Below are 2,676 nucleotides of genomic sequence, written 5' to 3'. Positions count from 1 at the left end.
AACCTTTGAAAAATGCCCCAGGCTCCTGCTCTCCAGAGGACCTCCCTGCATGCCCTCTCCAACAAGGAGCCGCGACGGCACTGAGCCCAGGTGCACGCCATAGTCACCTCTCCCTGACACGCCCTCGCATGCCTTCCGCCTTCCCAGTCTCACTGAACTCCCTCCCTGTGATTCCTGGAATCACCTCCCAGGGCTGGGGCTGGGGCTGGGGCTGAGATGAGGCAGCAGAGGGTGAATTAGGCAGCATTAGGGAGGCTCTTCAGTGGATGAGGCGCAGACAAAGGTGGTTATGAGTAGACCGGATTCTTACTCAGCCATTAAATAGAGCACCAGTGCAGGCTCCCGTGAAGGGACCTCGAAAACCTGGCAAGTGAAAGCGTCGGACACCAGAGGTCACGCTGCGCGGTTCCTTTCATTGAAACGTCCAGGAGACACAGACCAGCACAAGATGCGTGGTTGTCAGGACTGGGTGGGGTGGGGGAGTGACTGCTGAGTGGGGACAGGGTTGCCTTTTGGGGTGCTGAAGTACCTCGGAACAAGATGGATGTAGGGGTTGCACACATCGCGAATGTACTAAATGCCGCCACACCGCTCACTTTAAAATGGCCAATGCTTGGGGCCAGCAGGTGGCATGATGGTTAAGGCACTGGACTCCCACATGGCTGACCATCGTTCGAGTTCCAAACCTGGTGGCTTCCTTCCTCACTTTCCTTCTCTCTCTGTCTCTCTCGGGTCAGATTAAAAAAATAATAATAATTAATTAAATTGAATTGAATTCCTTAAAAAAAAAAAAGTCAGTGCTTAATTGTATGTTATGTGAATTTCTCCTCAATTAAAAAAAAAAATAAAAAAGACTTTGTAGGGCTAGTCGGCGGCGTAGTGGTTAAAGCATTTGGACCCTACGCGGCTGACTGCGTGGTTTGATCGTCGGACCCCGTGACCTGAGAAACACACCAGGGGTGTGTGTGTATGTGTGTGTGCATGTGCCCCAAATCCTGAGGGGGCAGGAGGAGAAAGGACTGCAGGGCTGCTGCTGGGCCATCCCCCATGAGCACCTTCTCACTTTTCCTCTCTGTCTCTCCCTGGCAAGCACTCATGCCCTATAGCCTTTGTGTGTGTGTGTGGCTATAGGGCTTGTGTACTCACCAGAGAGACAGAGAGAGAGAAAGGGAAAGTGAGAAATCACCCCCCAGGGAGGATGACCACATGGCAATCCCTTCTCGTGCCTGGAGTGATTTTCAAGCTACCAAGTCCAGAACTCAACCATGGAGTAGGCAATGTCTTAAACTCCATGCCACCTGCCGGCCCCCTAGAGCAAATTTTAAAAGAGTAACAACTTTTTCTTTTTTCTTTTCTTTTTTCTTTCTTTTTTTTTTTTAGCCGAGCAGCTCTCCCTCTGCTGCCTGGGGTGGAAATCCCAGCCCGGCGCTGGGACAGTCTTGGAGTCACCCACTGTGCCTCTCCTCCAGAGAAGGGAGGTCCTTTCTATCCAGAAAACCATGAGGCCTAAGCTGCAGACAATGAACTGCTGTCCCTTCACTGAGGCTCACCGTGTGCCAGGCCCTGTGCTAGACACGACAGGACTTCCTTCATCAACTGCCCTCAGTTCGCCTCTCTGCCTCGCCACCTCATTCCTGTTGTCTCTCTCGCTGGAACGTAAGCTTCCTGGCCACAATTTTGTCTGCTGTTTTCCACTGTATGCCCAGCACTGCGAGGTGACAGAACGGCAGGTAGGGACGTTCGCGCCCACGGTGTGCAGGTGGAGGGAACGCCAGCCTGTTGTGGCCAGTGGCCCTTGGCAGAGGCTGGATGTGAATGCAAGGCCTCCTGAGGCACAGTCCAAGCTGCAGGGAGCTTTCTTCATCCCCTTCCTCCACCCCACCACCGGGGTGAGTTAGAAGTCTGAGAATTAAAGGCCCAGAAGCGATGACTCATCTCTTAGGCAAAGAAACAGACCATGCCCCGTAGCTGAGTCATCTTTCCGCTTCCCTCTGCACTGTCAGACCAGTTCTTAGACTCAGACTCCGAGCCTGCTGCTGGGCTGAGGCCAAGGAATCCTCTCTCATTGTGATCTCTGTTGTCTGGGACAGTCTGACCTGGACGCAACCACAGATCTGGGTTCAGGACCGCAGTCCCCAGAGGGCCCTGGAGGTCTGTATGCAAGGTCCAGGAGCTGGCTGGCCGCAGACAGAGCTGGCTGAGGGCTCCTGCCGCGCAGCTTCTTAGCCGGGCGGGCACCAGCAGTAACCCACACACGCCTGACTTACTGAAAACACGAGTTAAATCTGTTAAGACATGTGGGCTGGACATTCGCCCTGAGAGGCCGGCCCGCTTGGGAAGGTTTCTGGTTCCCGCCTGGACTCCTCCCTCAGTGTGCTAGGCACACACCTGCCCATGTTCCAGAGCTGGGGCAGGCTGCGTGGGATGGTGACCACGAGACCCTGCCAGGGGGCTGTATCTGTCTCTCTCACTCTCTGTCTCTATCCCTGTCTCTGTCTCTCTCACTCATGGAATGCCTAAATGAAGTTTATTTTTAAGAATTTTTAAAATTTTTATTTTATTTGTTCGTTCATTTATTTTAATTCAACCAGAGAGAGATAAAGAGAGAGATAGGGAGAATGGGAAAGCAAGCTACCAGGTCCAGGACTTGAACCGAGGTCAGCCATGTGGGAGGGT

General features: G+C 53.1%; 1 pseudogene; it reads left to right on the top strand.

Annotated features, from left to right (window-relative positions):
• Positions 1 to 540: 540 nt before the first annotated feature.
• LOC114007469 (histone H2A.Z pseudogene) overlaps positions 541 to 2,676 on the top strand; it is a 3,224-nt pseudogene continuing 1,088 nt past the window's right edge.

Source organism: Tupaia chinensis, unplaced genomic scaffold, assembly GCF_000334495.1.
Source record: "Tupaia chinensis unplaced genomic scaffold, TupChi_1.0 Scaffold000182_1, whole genome shotgun sequence".
NCBI classification, from domain to species: domain Eukaryota; kingdom Metazoa; phylum Chordata; class Mammalia; order Scandentia; family Tupaiidae; genus Tupaia; species Tupaia belangeri.
This window is presented reverse-complemented; position numbering and strand designations above follow the sequence as displayed.